The sequence below is a fragment of the Lissotriton vulgaris genome, chromosome 9 (genome assembly GCF_964263255.1).
Source record: "Lissotriton vulgaris chromosome 9, aLisVul1.2, whole genome shotgun sequence".
Lineage (NCBI taxonomy): Eukaryota > Metazoa > Chordata > Amphibia > Caudata > Salamandridae > Lissotriton > Lissotriton vulgaris.
Window position 1 is genome coordinate 1,136,703,503 of NC_141697.1, and position 18,743 is coordinate 1,136,722,245.

An 18,743-nucleotide genomic window follows, 5' to 3' on the forward strand; every position below is an offset into this window, starting at 1 on the left:
TGAGGTTGTGGGGTCGTCCTCAATTGGATCTCATGATGAAGGGAACACTCATCTCACCCCACATGGTTGTGGTATAACGCAGGTCCTTTGTGTATGAATGTTTACCTGCTTCTGTAGCAAGGTCGGAGAAAGCAGGTAAAATTAGTTTCCCCATTTGGGCATTCCATTATGAAATCAGGTGGTCAATCCTTCTCAGCCAAAAGAATATCTTAACCGTAAGTTAAGTCCTCCCAAAGAGAACTTTGATGTTTCTGGGTATGTCCCCCTCCAATTGGAGTTGTGTTTCGTATAAACATTGGGGATTGCTTACCTTAGTATCAAGTGTTCCCATAATGATATGCTTATCCAGCAGGGTCCGGTAAGCTATTGTGACTTCTGCTGCACTGTCTAGCATTGTCACTGCCCATTTTCCTCTCAGAGGCAGAGTTCTCAATATCCGGGGCATGCCTAACCTTTAGTCAAGATATCTTCTTCTTTTTAAATTGAGGCAGGAAAGGTTTCTGTTTATCTTACTGTTTTATTATGAAGTCAGATGAGCGCTGTGAGTCCTTTTTCGGTTTCATGTGCCCCTCCGATCCGCGCTTTGACCATCCACCTCTCTCCGAACATTTATCGGTTGACTTGTGAAAGGAACGAGACAAATGTGCATCGGCAGCCTGATATCTGTCAGGCGGTCTAATTTTCACGTTTCCAAATATTATATGATTTCTCAGTGGCTTCCTGTTGACGAGATCCACCCCGTGATTTTGACTTGTCTTTGTTTTTTTGTTTATTGTCCCACTTCTTCTTTGTTGAAGAGTCCGGAGCTTGTTTAGAGTTATCCTTCTCGGAATACTCATCAATTGTGTTTTACTAGGTCTGGCTCCCAAATTATCTCTCCCTAGCGTAGCATAGGTTTCTTTAAAAATTCAAGGTTATTCGCACTCCTGCTGTGCAGGAGTCAAATCCTGCATGTGCTTGTATTTAGCCAATGCTGCTGTTTCCCCTTTTATGTTTCCTAACATAATTGCAGATACAGAGGCACAATTGCCCATCGGTTTCATCCCCAAGTCCAGGGCAGGTGCTGCCACATACTCATTCTGTAGCTGTTTCAGCATCTTAGGCAACACAACCAAGGAAGGGGTGATATGCGTTCTAGTATATATACCGCTACAAGGACTGTACTTCAAGTTGTGCAATCTTCCACAGGGGAGCCATCCCCATTGGCAAGAAAATAGTTAGCATACTGTGTTTTTTCTGTGGGCCTTTTTCCAACATTTAAAGCTGGCAATCCAGAACCGAATCTCCTCCCGTCTGACTGGAACCTTACCCATGACTGCATTTAGCGTTTGTGGGCTGATGCCCGGGTAGCCAACTGTGGTGTGCAGCTTGAGCAATGCGTGCAGGGATAAGTGGTAATGTCCGCATAATGAAGTATGTAAGACCTCTATATATTGTCACTAAATCTTTGTATAGTATTCATACCTCTGCTGCTGGCAAATATCAACATTAGGATGCGGTGTGTAAGTGGCCAAGACTTGCCATGTCGCTCCATCATTGCTGAGTCTTTTAACGTTAGCTGTTGTGCATTGAAGGGTGCCTTTAAACCAATTTATGTGTTCTTGTTAAGTGAGAGGAATTTCTATTTCTTCATATGGAGTGGAGATATCCAGTATTTCAGTATTTCATCCTCAGAGTAGATGTGAAATAACCTTGTAACATTGTCAGAAGCCGGGAATATAACCCAAGGTTAGAACACTAATGTTCTAAATGCATTATGTGCTTCAACCACAAAGGTAACATATCCACCCCTGGATTGGAGACCATGGTATAATAATTTCTGAGAAACTGCATGTCTGCAGTTCTCTGCAATGTTTAATGCCTGAGTGGGTATTCACAGTGGGAAGTAGATCCTTTAAGAGTTCAAGTTTGAACAGCCTACAGTCAATACGTAGGGGTTACCTACTCAGATGAGGACGTCTCTGCTTAGACTGTAAGTATAGGTCTCTGAGAAGGTACGATTGAACTACTCGGGCGATCCATTAAAAAGAGTGCCCAGCCAACGTTGGCTGCGCCATAATATGTAGTTTCCACCCTACGTTAGGAACTGTGTGTTTATGGACAGCATAACTGTTAGGCTGGTGCCGGCTTATTTTATGCACCCCTTCAGTATATGTTGCCTATATGCCAGCTAGCTCACAGTGCCACCATGAGTACCCTAAACCTAGGTGGATAGCAAATGGTTATGGCAACCACTGAACATGACAACCCTGATCCCCAGGAATCATGGCATCAGGTCTAGAGCCCTTTTGCTCAGTCGCTCATGCTCTCTTATTCTCAGAGAAATATACAAGGAATACACAGTGGGATGTTTTCGATGTTTATTGAACCAATGTGATTCTTGTATAGAGTACATGTTCTGCAATGATCAATACACAGAACCAGATAAAAGTCAATAGAAGTACTAGGATGGTGAACAGAATAAAAAGTTCCACCATTGTGCTAAAGCAATGTATATATGCAAGCGTATAAAACAATATAGAAAATCTGACATACTCATACTATGAAGTCCCTAACCTAAATGTTTATGGCATGTGTGTGTTCTGCCAAGATTCCCCATACTAGATGATCTAGCCCCGGTTACCTGAAGGGAAAGAATGTAAGTCCCCGTCTTGTGCACAAGCTGGACACCCTTAGCAGAGATGTCAGCAAGATGCTGCGCCTAAGTTTCAGCGTATAGAGACCTCCCCAATAACAGCAATGCACCCCTCTAACTAAACCTGGAAATGTTGGTTTATTTATAATGAAAAGCATCCTTAGGAGTCCCTGGGCAAGCCACCATTGTTGTGGTCTATAGATGGCTGTGTCGCCTTGTGGATGAAATATAGAACGACATTTACACAATGTGGGCCGACGACTTGTACATAGTGTTTGAGGAGTTATGATAATGGTCTGGTGAAATGGAATTTGTAAGAGAAGCAGTTGCAGAGAAATGAATCCAGCATTGTCACTCGTGGAAATGTGTGTAAAAGGTCACTGTATGAAAGGGAAGGCAACTTAAGAAATGTGTTCATGGTGAAGGATGGCATTGATTCTATGTGGGTCTAACTAAGTCATATGAAACCATGAAATGTTTAAGTAAGTGTGCCAGTATTTAACTTTCTGTTTCAGTAACTATGACTTTCAAAATGTGAATGTGAGAGTCTGAATAAATACCTCACTGCCTCTGTTAGACAATAGAGGGGTATGTAGGTGTGTCATTGTAGACTGCGCAACCTTAGCAGTTAAAGAGAATTTCTTCACATACAAAGGGCAACTTTATCTTCCGTGCTCTGGTACATCAATGGGCAGCACATTCGCCCCTGGTGTGGCAGGCCTGTATGTGTATGATTTCGAGGCTAGACAAATCCTGCCTACGGACAATCCTTTCGCCCCCTATATTTACTTTTGGAGACGCTATATCGACGATGTGCTCTTGATCTGGAAAGGGGGCATGGCCAGCCTTGAAGAGTTCCTTGAATGGATCAACACAGCCAATAGGAACCTGAAGTTCACCCACACAGTTAGCACCACCGAAGTGGTCTTCCTTGAGGTAGTCATTACCAACACAGGAACCTTGCTGACTACCAAAACCCACTACAAACCCATCGCCAAAAATAATCTGCTTGAGTTCACCAGTTTTCACTCTTGACCTTTAAAGAAAAACCTACCCTACGGACAATACTTGAGGATTAGGCGTAACTGCAGCAACATTAACAACTTCAAACAGCAATCTGCAGGCCTCACTGACAAACTGCAAATGAGAGGATACCCCAAACACATCCTGAATAAAGGCTTCAAACGGGCACGCAATCAACCTCGCGAAGCCCTCCTGGAATCATTTGAGAGACCTCCTGAGGAACCCCCCCTGACCTGTGTGACCACATACAGCAGTCTATCCAATTTGATGAAGAAATCCATCAATAAGAATTGGAAAATTATTACAAGCACAAACAAGACCTGGCAAAAACCACTTTTCTCCTTCAGAAAGGGGCGAAGCTTGAAAGACTCCTTGGTACACACCAGACCGAAGGAAGGTACTGTTGCAACAACACAGAGCATCACAGATGCCTGGGGCCTACCCAGAGACACAGGACACTTTCCATGCTCTAACTGCAGTGTTTGCCACCTGACGACAGCAACCAAGACTCTATCGCTGGAACGAAGAGAAATTTGAACACAAAAATTCCACACTAACTGTAACTCTTCCAATGTCATTTACTTAATCACATGTCCCTGCAAGCTACGGTATATCGGGATGACAACGAGGAAAATCAAGCAGAGGATCTGTGAACACAGAAGCAACATAAGGCGTCGGAGAGCCTCCACCAAAATGAGCGATCATTTCCTACAAGCCAATCATACCACAAACGACCTAAGGTGGACCATAATAGAACAAATAATTGAAGGCACGAACATTGCTGACAGACTCTTTGAGAAAGAACAAAGGTGGGTGTACCACCTTGGTACCCACCTAAACGGCCTGAATGATGATATACCATGGGCTTCTGTCCTTAAGTAACTGTAGTATGTACAATCTGGGTCGTTCAGAAGAAACCCACTGGTTTGGCCTGCACGCACCCTGACGTTGCTACAAGGCCAGTTCTACCCAACTGTCAAAGTCCATGGCGTGACTGCTTCTAATATGAATATCCCTGAAAACCCACTGGTTCCTCATGCAGGGCACCAAACCCTCACCACCGAGGGTATCACAATATTCCCCGCCCATTTTTTCGTCCTTTGGCTCATGGCTTTGCGGTCATTTTATTCTTCCACATTGACAATACCGTAGTTTGCAATTAGCCTAGACGTGTTCTTGGACCCAGTGCAAGCTTGGCCTGTTCGAGTCCTTACCACATTGCGGAATAATTTGTAGTCTCAATGTATTTGCATCCTTCTCCATACATTGGGCGCACCTCTGCCCACCACGGGCTCAGTAATTTGTAAGCTGTCACTCGCTTGGGGTAACTACAATTGTGGTAGCATACCAGTATGTTACCCACTTGTTTAAGCACAATTTTTGATCTGAGCACCCCGCGATGACAGTCTCTTTAATTATACTGTAGACGCTCATGGCATCTCGGAGCGCTGAAATACTATCCTCAGAGGACACCGGAATAACCAATAACGTTTTTCCCCTTCACACACACGAGTGAGTTAGCACTCTAGTCTCCCTTTCTGGCTAGGCACTCACACTCACTTTGGCGTCGATGGTGATTGGGCAATAACACGCACGATCACCCAGACCCCGCCCACCCCGGAAATGCGAACGTCCTCGCTTTGAGCTGTCCATATATTCCTTCCACCGGGCTCTGCCTCCCATCATCGAGACCCGGTTCAGAGGGCGCATGCAGGTTTACTAGCGGGTGCCTGGCGTCGCAGGCGGGAGTGCTTCTTAAACCACAGAATCTAATCCAGCTAATTACTATTTATGGCTTCTTTTAATGTTCTTTTCCTTTTTTGCTTTTTTGTAGGGTGTGCCAAATACGCTACCACCCCCCTCCTGAGGTCTATGTGGTGACACTGTCTCACCTTTCAAGTGAGAACCACCTCCATTTCTGTATCTATCTGTGGGGGAGATGGGTCACCGGCCTTTAGCCCATTGATCCGTCCCTCACACACACGCGGCGCGCCAGGCACTGCTTAAGGGCTTAGAGTTATAGACCTGTTTGTCCACCATTGTGACACCTACTGTATTGGCCCTCTGCGCATCTAAGCACACACGCGCACCGGTGAGCATTTTTCAATACCTACCGGCACAGTCATATTACTTTGATCGCCATTGCACCTATCTGCAGTTTCTGACGCAGATCAGCCCACACCCACAGGCGGAGCCTAAACTTACCAGCTAGTGTGTGGGTACAGGTGTTTTTATACCACTCGAGCACAAAGTCACCGAATACAACCGATATACTTCTGAGCTGAGAAAACTAATTGTTTGTTTGTCTCTACCTGTATGTCTGTGTTATTTTCCTCCACAGGTGCATTTTAATTTTTAGGGTCCCCCGAATTGAGAGACCCTAAAGGGAATTTTTTTTTTCCCTTTTTGCTTGCACTTTTTCTGACGATTTTTTACTTTCACTTCCCTTGGTAGGGTGGGCCTTAGCGTGTCCATACCGCCGGGGTATAGTCCCCCTTAGGTCCTGACGAATGCCAGGTAAATAAAACCGACATTGGCAGAAACATGCTGACCATCACCTAATATTACTGGAAACAGACCAATCAACTCATTTGGTCTAGGTTTCCAACACATTTTTAATATGTCTTATTGATCAGCCAATAAAACATTTTTTGCTACAACTAAGGTATTTTTAACCCACCACTTACACATTTCCTAATCACTAACATGATCACTTAGGGCCCGATGTAGGTAGGGCTTTACCGATCGGTATCGGCCGAAAATACCGATTTTTGGCCCTTACCGATCGGTAAACAGCCATCGAGATGTAGGGGACCAAAAACAGAACGAATCGGATAGAAAACCGATTCGGAATGTGTACCGAATGTGAAAGAATCCGATACGTACATACCGAAAATCGGATATGTAACGAATCGGAAAAACACCGATTCGGTTACAAAGACCGAATCGGTCCATGTACCGAATCGTTAGTGACACCGAATCGGAAAATCACCGATTCGGTCCCACTACCGATTCGTTAGCGACACCGAATCGGAAAATCACCGAATCGGTCCCACTACCGATTCGTTAGCGACACCGAATCGGAAAATCACCGAATCGGTCCCACTACCGATTCGTTAGCGACACCGAATCGGAAAATCACCGAATCGGTCCCACTACCGATTCGTTAGCGACACCGATTCGGAAAATCACCGATTCGGTCCCACTACCGAATCGGAAAAAATACCGATTCGGACATGATCCGATTCGGAAAACATGCCGATTCGTATAAATCTCCGATCGGGAAATTCCCCGATTCCGACAGTTGGGGAGATGTAGGGAGGCACAGAAACACCGAAATCGGCTCAAAATCGGTAGAATTCACTCGGTATTTACCATGGATTGCAATCAGGTGGTAACCAACTCCAACCCATATAAACAGTCCCAAAATGCATTGCAACTTGCAGGATGGCAGCTTTCTATGTCATTGCGAGGCGGCTACGGCTACAGCAGGAAGGACTGAGGGAATGGCTAAGAAATGAACAGGTCTACAGACAGAGGATAACCCTGTTCATGCTCACTGAGGCTGAGATCCTACAGAGATACAGGCTGGACTCTGACACCATACTTGAGCTCATCAGGGACCTTAAGCCATACTTGGACCACCACACCCCAAGGGCACACGCCATCCCTGCGCACGTCCAGGTGCTATGCAGCCTACACCTGGTAGCGTCTGGCAGCTATCAAAGTGGAGCAGCAGCAGCAGGAGGGGTGAGCCAGAGCAGCCTGTCAAGGTTCTTCCACATATTCCTTGACGCCATGATAGACAGGATGGACCAATACATCTCATTCCCTGCAACCCACGCAGAACTGCTACAAACCAAAGCGGACTTCTACCAGATGGCACACTTTCCCCAAGTCATCGGTTGCATAGATGGCACGCATATTCCGATTTGCCCACCAGCGGACACCGAATACATATACCGCAATCGGAAATCGACACACACCATCAACGTGCAGGTGATCTGCAATGCCAAGTGCACCATCACAGACCTGGTAGCAAAATTTCCAGGGAGTACCCATGACTCCTATATATTCCAACAGAGCGGCATATATGCACGGCTGATGGCTGGCGATTTTGGAGAAGGATACCTCCTAGGTGAGCCACATCATCAGACCCCCATAACACATAGTAGGTAGGTGTAATACATGTATGCATGTGTCTAATGTGACCCCTTTCTCTTCCAGGCGACAGTGCATATGCCCTCCGCTCATTCATACTCACCCCCTACCTCAACCCCTCCACACCCAGCCAAAGGAGGTATAACCGTGCCCACATACGCACCAGGAATGTTGTTGAACGGACCTTTGGCATCTGGAAAAGTAGATTCAGATGCCTGCACAAGAGTGGAGGTGCAAGGCAGTATACCCCCATCACCTGCTGCAAGATCATAGCTGTATGTGCAATGTTACACAACCTTGCGGTCAAGAAGGGCACTGAGGTGGAGTTGTCTGACTACGAGGACTATGACGACGACGAAGCTGTGCCACTGACACAGCCAGCTGGGGCGTGTACGCCATGTGATGGCAGATACAGACGTGAGGAGATCACTGAGAACTATTTCTGACTGAGTACAGATGCAAAGACAGCTAAATGTTGGTTGGAAAATAAACTTTTTAATAGTGATGCACCACAGTTACATCACTGAAGTGCATAAAAAAATGGAGTCTGTCAAAACAAATAAAGTCCAGGCTTCTGGTATGATCACCCCCCCTTGCCAGCCTATTTTTTGGCCCGCTTTCCAGACCCACTGGGGTGTCCCTCGGCCCCCTCCGAATGGCCAGCAGCATCAGCGGAGCGCCTGGTGCTCCTCCTTGGCTCTGATGCAGCGCTGGCCGGGCTGCTGCGGCTGCTGCTGTCACCAGCATCACCCAGGTCCAGGGCAGGATTGGAGGCGGCGTTCGATATTAACATGGCCTCCATGGCCGTGGTGATCTTGGCCATCCCCCTGGTCAGCTCTGCAGTATGCTGACTCTGCACCGACTCCTGATTTGCGCTACGCTGGCACAGCTGTGCAGTCGCCGCTGCAAGGCGGGCCATGGCCCGGTTGAGCACCCGGGCATCCCTCCTGCGCGCAACCTCATGCTCCTCCTGCCTGGCAGAGGAGTGGGTGATGGCAGTGGTCAGCCTGCCCAACCCTGCTGCCACCTCCTTGTTGCTGTCCACAACAGCCTGGAACCCCTTCACCAACTCCCCCATCTGCAGGTTGTGCTGCAGGAGCTGGCGTTGGCAGGCCATGGTGGATCTGGCCTGTTGGCGCTGGATTTTCACCATCTGGCCCTCCAGGCCCAGGAACACACTGCCCTCCCGTGCTGGTGCAGCAGTGGTGGTGGTGGTGGTGGTGGTGGTGGCACGGCGTCTGGCACTGCTGCCTCCGGCCTGCTGAGTGGGCTGGGGTGCCACTGGTGGTGGTGTGGTGCTGGCCGGTCCCGGAGCCCCTGCTCCCAGGACAGGTAGGACGGGTGGCAAGGCCACGGTTGTGGCAGGAGATGTTGTCGGCGGAATGGTCTGCCGTGTTGGGGAGTTGGATGGGGAAAATTCCAAGGGGGGTGAGCTGGGCAGTACTGGGGAGTGCACTGCCTGGAAATCAATCACCAGGACTCCCTCCATTCCAAGCCCTGGGGTGTCTCCTTCCTCATCCTCTTCCTCCTCCTCCTGGCCAGGCTGGCTGGTGCTCGGCCCTGCCACTGCAGTATGTGAAGTCGTAGCTCCCTCTGCTGCCACAGTGGTGCCGCCTGATGGTGCCCCTAGGTACAAAGAAGCATTTGTAAACTGAGTGCCGATGTATTACAGTCAGTACAATTATGGCATTCCACATGTCCTTGCATCTCCTTACACCGTGTCACACTGTTTCCTGTCTTGTGATTCTGCACTGACATATTTGGCTAACTCCTGCTGACTACATGTACCATGATGCTTGTCTCTTGTATGTTGGTGACAGTACAGTGCTGGTGTTTGCCTATGCATTGTGTATAATGGGGAGGTGTCTGGTAGGGTGTGTCATGATGCGCATGCTTCTTACCTGTAGCTGTGGCCATCGCTGTGCTGTCCAGGGTCCCGATCCCTACAATGCTCTCCCTCTCGATGGTGCTGGAGACAATTTCCTCCAGCTCGGTGAGGGGTGGCGCCGGGTTCTTGCCTCCTCCGGTGAGTCCTGCCTGCCTTTGGAGGTCGGCCAGCTTCCTCTTGGTGAGGCTGCGGAGGTCATAGAACCTTTTCTTAAGTTCCTCAATGGACCTGGGGGTGACTCCAGCAGCATTTACCTTCTGGGCGATCTCTGCCCACAATCGCCTCTTGGTGCTGTCTGGCACGTTGAGGGACAGCTTGCCAAAGAGCTGGCGGTGCACCCTCACCACCTCCTCAACCAGCACCTGTAGTTCTGTGGTGGTGAATTTGGGCTTCCTCTTTTGGGAGGACTTCTGGCTTCCTGCCTGATCTGCCATAATCTCTTGCTCCTGCTCAGTCTGCAACCTCCTTCTCCCACTGCTGCTAACTGTGTGTTGGGCTCAGGCAGGCTTTCCAGAAACTTCTAGAAACTTCTTAATTGGCTGCACCTGCCAGGGTTGCCACTCCCTGTTTGGGTGGGGGAGGGGGAGCCACCTCATTGGCTGAATCGCCTATTGCCGAGTCTGGTTTTACCGATTCGGTAAAATCCGAATCGGTAAAATCCGATTCGGTAAAATCCGATTCGGTAAAATCCGATTCGGTATTATCCGAATCGGTAAAAGCCGAATCGGGTCATGCAATGCATTCCTATGGGCTTTTTCGCCATGGGTCTATGATTGCCGAATCGGTTTTTACCGATTCGGCATTTACCGAATCGGTATTCGCCGAATCGGAAATATCCGATTCGGTGGTAGCCGATTCGGTATTTTCCGATTCGTTGTTGGCCGATTCGGTACTTTCCGATTCGGACCGAGCTGAATCGGAACGTACCGAATCTCATTACCGATGCCGACCGAATCGGTCTTCAGTCGGTATTTAGGGCCCGATGTAGGTAAACGGGATTTTCCGATTTCAAAATACCGAGGCGGGCCGAATCGGTATTCTGAAATCGGAAAACGAGATGTAGGAAATAAATACCGACTGAAGACCGATTCGGTCGGCATCGGTAATGAGATTCGGTACGTTCCGATTCAGCTCGGTCCGAATCGGAAAGTACCGAATCGGCCAACAACGAATCGGAAAATACCGAATCGGCTACCACCGAATCGGATATTTCCGATTCGGCGAATACCGATTCGGTAAATGCCGAATCGGTAAAAACCGAATCGGCAATCATAGACCCATGGCGAAAAAGCCCATAGGAATGCATTGCATGACCCGATTCGGCTTTTACCGATTCGGATAATACCGAATCGGATTTTACCGAATCGGATTTTACCGAATCGGATTTTACCGATTCGGATTTTACCGAATCGGTAAAACCAGACTCGGCAATAGGCGATTCAGCCAATGAGGTGGCTCCCCCTCCCCCACCCAAACAGGGAGTGGCAACCCTGGCAGGTGCAGCCAATTAAGAAGTTTCTAGAAGTTTCTGGAAAGCCTGCCTGAGCCCAACACACAGTTAGCAGCAGTGGGAGAAGGAGGTTGCAGACTGAGCAGGAGCAAGAGATCATGGCAGATCAGGCAGGAAGCCAGAAGTCCTCCCAAAAGAGGAAGCCCAAATTCACCACCACAGAACTACAGGTGCTGGTTGAGGAGGTGGTGAGGGTGCACCGCCAGCTCTTTGGCAAGCTGTCCCTCAACGTGCCAGACAGCACCAAGAGGCGATTGTGGGCAGAGATCGCCCAGAAGGTAAATGCTGCTGGAGTCACCCCCAGGTCCATTGAGGAACTTAAGAAAAGGTTCTATGACCTCCGCAGCCTCACCAAGAGGAAGCTGGCCGACCTCCAAAGGCAGGCAGGACTCACCGGAGGAGGCAAGAACCCGGCGCCACCCCTCACCGAGCTGGAGGAAATTGTCTCCAGCACCATCGAGAGGGAGAGCATTGTAGGGATCGGGACCCTGGACAGCACAGCGATGGCCACAGCTACAGGTAAGAAGCATGCGCATCATGACACACCCTACCAGACACCTCCCCATTATACACAATGCATAGGCAAACACCAGCACTGTACTGTCACCAACATACAAGAGACAAGCATCATGGTACATGTAGTCAGCAGGAGTTAGCCAAATATGTCAGTGCAGAATCACAAGACAGGAAACAGTGTGACACGGTGTAAGGAGATGCAAGGACATGTGGAATGCCATAATTGTACTGACTGTAATACATCGGCACTCAGTTTACAAATGCTTCTTTGTACCTAGGGGCACCATCAGGCGGCACCACTGTGGCAGCAGAGGGAGCTACGACTTCACATACTGCAGTGGCAGGGCCGAGCACCAGCCAGCCTGGCCAGGAGGAGGAGGAAGAGGATGAGGAAGGAGACACCCCAGGGCTTGGAATGGAGGGAGTCCTGGTGATTGATTTCCAGGCAGTGCACTCCCCAGTACTGCCCAGCTCACCCCCCTTGGAATTTTCCCCATCCAACTCCCCAACACGGCAGACCATTCCGCCGACAACATCTCCTGCCACAACCGTGGCCTTGCCACCCGTCCTACCTGTCCTGGGAGCAGGGGCTCCGGGACCGGCCAGCACCACACCACCACCAGTGGCACCCCAGCCCACTCAGCAGGCCGGAGGCAGCAGTGCCAGACGCCGTGCCACCACCACCACCACCACCACCACCACTGCTGCACCAGCACGGGAGGGCAGTGTGTTCCTGGGCCTGGAGGGCCAGATGGTGAAAATCCAGCGCCAACAGGCCAGATCCACCATGGCCTGCCAACGCCAGCTCCTGCAGCACAACCTGCAGATGGGGGAGTTGGTGAAGGGGTTCCAGGCTGTTGTGGACAGCAACAAGGAGGTGGCAGCAGGGTTGGGCAGGCTGACCACTGCCATCACCCACTCCTCTGCCAGGCAGGAGGAGCATGAGGTTGCGCGCAGGAGGGATGCCCGGGTGCTCAACCGGGCCATGGCCCGCCTTGCAGCGGCGACTGCACAGCTGTGCCAGCGTAGCGCAAATCAGGAGTCGGTGCAGAGTCAGCATACTGCAGAGCTGACCAGGGGGATGGCCAAGATCACCACGGCCATGGAGGCCATGTTAATATCGAACGCCGCCTCCAATCCTGCCCTGGACCTGGGTGATGCTGGTGACAGCAGCAGCCGCAGCAGCCCGGCCAGCGCTGCATCAGAGCCAAGGAGGAGCACCAGGCGCTCCGCTGATGCTGCTGGCCATTCGGAGGGGGCCGAGGGACACCCCAGTGGGTCTGGAAAGCGGGCCAAAAAATAGGCTGGCAAGGGGGGGTGATCATACCAGAAGCCTGGACTTTATTTGTTTTGACAGACTCCATTTTTTTATGCACTTCAGTGATGTAACTGTGGTGCATCACTATTAAAAAGTTTATTTTCCAACCAACATTTAGCTGTCTTTGCATCTGTACTCAGTCAGAAATAGTTCTCAGTGATCTCCTCACGTCTGTATCTGCCATCACATGGCGTACACGCCCCAGCTGGCTGTGTCAGTGGCACAGCTTCGTCGTCGTCATAGTCCTCGTAGTCAGACAACTCCACCTCAGTGCCCTTCTTGACCGCAAGGTTGTGTAACATTGCACATACAGCTATGATCTTGCAGCAGGTGATGGGGGTATACTGCCTTGCACCTCCACTCTTGTGCAGGCATCTGAATCTACTTTTCCAGATGCCAAAGGTCCGTTCAACAACATTCCTGGTGCGTATGTGGGCACGGTTATACCTCCTTTGGCTGGGTGTGGAGGGGTTGAGGTAGGGGGTGAGTATGAATGAGCGGAGGGCATATGCACTGTCGCCTGGAAGAGAAAGGGGTCACATTAGACACATGCATACATGTATTACACCTACCTACTATGTGTTATGGGGGTCTGATGATGTGGCTCACCTAGGAGGTATCCTTCTCCAAAATCGCCAGCCATCAGCCGTGCATATATGCCGCTCTGTTGGAATATATAGGAGTCATGGGTACTCCCTGGAAATTTTGCTACCAGGTCTGTGATGGTGCACTTGGCATTGCAGATCACCTGCACGTTGATGGTGTGTGTCGATTTCCGATTGCGGTATATGTATTCGGTGTCCGCTGGTGGGCAAATCGGAATATGCGTGCCATCTATGCAACCGATGACTTGGGGAAAGTGTGCCATCTGGTAGAAGTCCGCTTTGGTTTGTAGCAGTTCTGCGTGGGTTGCAGGGAATGAGATGTATTGGTCCATCCTGTCTATCATGGCGTCAAGGAATATGTGGAAGAACCTTGACAGGCTGCTCTGGCTCACCCCTCCTGCTGCTGCTGCTCCACTTTGATAGCTGCCAGACGCTACCAGGTGTAGGCTGCATAGCACCTGGACGTGCGCAGGGATGGCGTGTGCCCTTGGGGTGTGGTGGTCCAAGTATGGCTTAAGGTCCCTGATGAGCTCAAGTATGGTGTCAGAGTCCAGCCTGTATCTCTGTAGGATCTCAGCCTCAGTGAGCATGAACAGGGTTATCCTCTGTCTGTAGACCTGTTCATTTCTTAGCCATTCCCTCAGTCCTTCCTGCTGTAGCCGTAGCCGCCTCGCAATGACATAGAAAGCTGCCATCCTGCAAGTTGCAATGCATTTTGGGACTGTTTATATGGGTTGGAGTTGGTTACCACCTGATTGCAATCCATGGTAAATACCGAGTGAATTCTACCGATTTTGAGCCGATTTCGGTGTTTCTGTGCCTCCCTACATCTCCCCAACTGTCGGAATCGGGGAATTTCCCGATCGGAGATTTATACGAATCGGCATGTTTTCCGAATCGGATCATGTCCGAATCGGTATTTTTTCCGATTCGGTAGTGGGACCGAATCGGTGATTTTCCGAATCGGTGTCGCTAACGAATCGGTAGTGGGACCGATTCGGTGATTTTCCGATTCGGTGTCGCTAACGAATCGGTAGTGGGACCGATTCGGTGATTTTCCGATTCGGTGTCGCTAACGAATCGGTAGTGGGACCGAATCGGTGATTTTCCGATTCGGTGTCACTAACGATTCGGTACATGGACCGATTCGGTCTTTGTAACCGAATCGGTGTTTTTCCAATTCGTTACATATCCGATTTTCGGTATGTACGTATCGGATTCTTTCACATTCGGTACACATTCCGAATCGGTTTTCTATCCGATTCGTTCTGTTTTTGGTCCCCTACATCTCGATGGCTGTTTACCGATCGGTAAGGGCCAAAAATCGGTATTTTCGGCCGATACCGATCGGTAAAGCCCTACCTACATCGGGCCCTTATTTCCTACATCTCGTTTTCCGATTTCAGAATACCGATTCGGCCCGCCTCGGTATTTTGAAATCGGAAAATCCCGTTTACCTACATCGGGCCCTTAGCTCTCACATCTTCACGTTACCCGCTCCGCAGTAAATCTGGCGTTGAAGCACACTGGGGTGGCACTCGGTCACTCCCAGTGGGGCCCAATGATGAAGCATGTCACCGACCAGGTCGGTGAGTGAGGGCTTTCTAGACACACCAAATAGGTGTTGTTCTCTTGTGTGCTCGAATCCCCTTTTCCTTTAAAGTTACTAACACTCTTTCATTGTTGTTCATTATGTTCAGTGGGGAATAAGAGTGTTGTCTCTCCCTACCTCTGTTCTTGTTGATATGGTGTGTCTGCAAATGCATGTACGTCAGTCCCGTTATGAGTGGCATACTTTATGTAGTGCTTGACAAAGGGGTCTACACGTGCATTGAGTAACTTCTTGAAACTCAAAAGCACATCTCTCATCTTTTAAGCACAAAGCACCATACTTTATGGTATACATAGAGCATATCTCAGAGGTAAGTTATGTCTATTAAAACAGGGGTTTTAGACTTCACAAATGACTTCCTCATGCCAAGTGAAACTGGCAGTGCCAGGGCACATACAGCGTATGCACTAAACGACTACTTTTCTGAATGGGTAACTATGTTGTGTCACTGCTTGAGTACATATCTGAGTGAGTGTAGGAGTCTACCTATAGCAGTGCCATGAGATGTTTAAGTATTTCTGCCAGTTTATGACTGTCTGTTTTAGTACCACGATGGCTCTTTAAATGTGTATGTTTGTGTCTGAACAAAATCCTCAGTGACTGTGTTAGGGGTAAGAGGGGTATGCAGGTGTATCTGCAACTGCCTTTGATCCTGCTGCACACATAGTTTCTGAGTATGTGAGTGATTGTATATGTCCCTCTGTCACTCTGTATCTGTGTTAAAGAGAGGCTCTATGCTTTGTAAACATGTTTGTCAGTTGCTATACTCTATATAATGCTTGACAATTGGGGTCTGCAAGGGCATGAGTAACTTACTAAAACTCAAAGGACATCTCTTAATCTGTAAAGCACAAAGCACCATGCTTTATGGCATACCTACAGCGAACCTCAGAGGTCAGTTATGTGCACTAAAATGTGTATTTACGAAATCAGAGGATGGGGACCCAAAGTGATCGACGACACCCGGTATAGCAGAGCTGACTGAAGGTGAAGGTAGGACCTCCCCATATCACTGAGGACTGGGGGAAGCTGAGCAGACACCACAAATTTGAAAACCTGGCTGGAGGGACAGAAAATTGATACTTGGGCTCACGTTGGAAAGGGCAAAAGACTGTGGCCTTGGGTGAGGCAGTAATGGAGTAGCGGCCGGGTCTTTGCGACTTGCGCTAGGCCTTTGGGGTGCGTGGTACTCTGGCTGCAGGAGAGCACGAGGCCTGATCTACCTAAGACTGGGCCTGCGGCCGGGCGGTCAGGGATCCATGTCTAGGAGTGATCAGAGGTGTCAGAGAGGGTATTGTGGGTCTCCCAGGTATTAATTTTGCCTTCCCTCACCATACAATGCTGCAGTGGAGGTGGAGACATCCAACTCCCCGGTCCTATGAGGGCACGTGACTGGGGTCACCAGTGTGAACAACAAATCTATAGAAACCCATACACAGCGACAGCTGCATAATTCATGCCGTCTGAGGCCTGCTACAATCCTACCTGCTTCCTAGTGGTTCGCTGGGGTGGTACCCGGTCTCCCAGCACTCTGCATCGTGCGGGAGGCGGGACCAGTCCTCCCACGGCCGTAAAGCACTCCGGTCATCCCAATAGAAGGTGAAACTCTGCCAATACCATTTACACTCATCATACACAGATCAAGCTGGGGGGGAGGAAGGACAACATCAGAAAGATGATTGGATGTTAGAAGGGGAGACTTTGGCAAAAATTATATCGCTTCTACGGGTTGAGTTACTACCAATCTTTGCAAAGCTGGATGTTTTAAATAATGCCATCAAAGACGTTAAGAGAATGGTGGGTAACAGGGAACAAGATTGCGTTCATTGTGACAATGTAGATAAACTGCATCAAAGCTGCATTAGGACCTTACAACTCAGTCCTGTAGCGGATACCATGAACTTCATTCCAAGGGTGCGTAAGATAGACGATAACTTTTCTAATTCTCTCCACATTTACATACTCTAAGGGGGTCTATGGTACCCAATAACAGATCCAAAAGGGAAGAACTCCCTCCCATTTCATCAAAGGATCTAGGAAGCTATAAAAACCAAGAGGGCGTCAAACCCTTAGTAGAAGTACAGCCAGTGATCGGCCTCCCCCAGCTTCATGTCTATATGTGATTATCCTTGCAGGTGTTCCTGTTCTAAGGAGGGGTCAAAATGAGTCTTTTGAACAATTATATAATAAGACACAGAACTGGTTGGGCCGCTACAGAAACTTTCCACTCAGGTTTGCTAATAAAAGCATGTTGCTAAGGAGGTTGTTGTGGATTGGGCCTATGAGGCCGAACATTCAACAAGACTGCATCATTGTTAATTTCAATACTCACAATATGGCTAAAAGTCTGTTACACAGGAACTTGAGTACTCAGGTGGAATTCAGCAAAATTGTTTTATTGCTGCTGAGTTCTTTTTATAGGCCAAGAGATAAATGGATCCAGGTCTTCACTAGTGCACCAAACGGAATTAGAGAGGATGGAACATTGCAGGGCTAAGCACACTTCAAGCAGACAAACAAGGGGTGAATCAATGCAAAACATTTGGGATTGTGTGTTTTCAAGAAACCTCGGATGTAGAGGGGAATCTATTTATGGATAGGTTTATTGCTTCAGGTTAAAGCAAGGGCCTCCCATTTTGGCATAGCAAAAGGGGGTCTAGCAACATTTATAAGCCTAAATTTAGATTGCACCTCAGAACATTTGAATCTAGAACTATCGTGGGAATACCATTATCGTTTGCTCATCACATTAAGATGTTGATACTTAATAATTATAACTCACCTTCTTCCAAACCATCATTGAACATAGAGCTTAGAAGATTTTGTGAAAAAACATTGTCAGAGTGGTCCTTCTCGTCAATAGTCCTGCTAGCTGGAGATTTAAAATGTACATCCCTGTGAGACCTGTGTTGAGGAAAGGGGTCAGGAGCACCTAGAGGGGGCAGAGCAGGTTCATTGTTTAGCACTCAGGCTAGGGTGACAGTTTTAACCTTTTGGAATTAAACCTTATTAATCTTTTATCTAAAGAAGAGTTTGACTCACCCATGGCCATCCCAACTTTTAAGGGAAGAAATAATAACACTACTATTGGTTATATTTGATGTCTGCATGCCTGCTTTAGTTTTTGGCAGATTTCAAAATAGTATGGAGTATTTTAAGTGATCATAACCTGATAACGGCAAATCATTATTGGAGTGAGCCTGCAGGCAAGACACCTGTCATTTATAAAGACCTGCTAACACTTAAAACTCAAGGGAGGCGTGTTAGCTGGAGGAAAGTCTTCCCGGAATTTGGTTCAGAAGTTTGTTTGAATATTGATAGCCATGATTAGTCCATTATAGACTATTGTTTTAATATTGCAATGAGACCCAGTAGACCTTGACTAAACATAACTTCAGGACTATGACCCCAGGACCGAAATGGCTCAATAAGAATTGTTTGAAGGCCCATAAAGATCTAAAATTAGCCCTCAAGA